The sequence below is a fragment of the Lipotes vexillifer genome, unplaced genomic scaffold (genome assembly GCF_000442215.2).
Source record: "Lipotes vexillifer unplaced genomic scaffold, Lipotes_vexillifer_v1.1 scaffold1276, whole genome shotgun sequence".
Lineage (NCBI taxonomy): Eukaryota > Metazoa > Chordata > Mammalia > Artiodactyla > Lipotidae > Lipotes > Lipotes vexillifer.
In genome coordinates this window covers 637852-638403 of record NW_006798658.1, presented here as the reverse complement: position 1 = coordinate 638403, position 552 = coordinate 637852, and the positions used below count along the sequence as shown (strand labels likewise).

Below are 552 nucleotides of genomic sequence, written 5' to 3'. Positions count from 1 at the left end.
GCCGAAGCGGGGTCGGGGGGCCAAGCCGTGCAACCCGGCCCGGGTCCAGGTGCGGGCGGCTGCGTGCACGCCCCGCATCAACCGCGGCGAGGAGAACGGGGAGGCATGGCCCGAGCTGCGGCCGGTCGGCCCGCGGCCTCCACCGTCCCCGCCGGGCAGGAGCGCTCCCCGTGGCCCCCTTCCGGCTGCGGGGGACAATCCTCCGGAGACCCCGCGCGGCCGGGCGTAGACTCCTCACAGCTCGCGTGCGCCGCGCAGCTCAGTAACATCCACCTCCGGGGCTCTTCTCCTGCAGCCCCCTCCGAGAGCCAGAAAACAATTCCCTTCGGGAGGGCTTTCCGGGTCTCTCCGGAAAGCAAGCGAGGGAGCGGCGGGGATAAGGGTGCGTGCTCGGACCACAGTTCTTCTCGGGTTCCAGTCGCTCCTCGCGGGAAAGGCGGGAGTGGCGGCCTCCTGACGCGTGAAAATCCACGTCACGGACGTTCGAGGCTCCGCGGCGCCCGGGACGGGGCTCGAACCGGCGTCCGCGGGCGGGTCACTGAGCCGCGCAGG

At 72.6% G+C, this 552-nt stretch overlaps 1 protein-coding gene across 1 annotated transcript in view; it reads right to left on the bottom strand.

Moving 5' to 3' along the window:
* SPRY1 (sprouty RTK signaling antagonist 1) overlaps window positions 1-552 on the bottom strand; it is a 6731-nt gene that overhangs the window by 5046 nt on the left and 1133 nt on the right. The gene's annotated exons all lie outside the window — the stretch shown is intronic.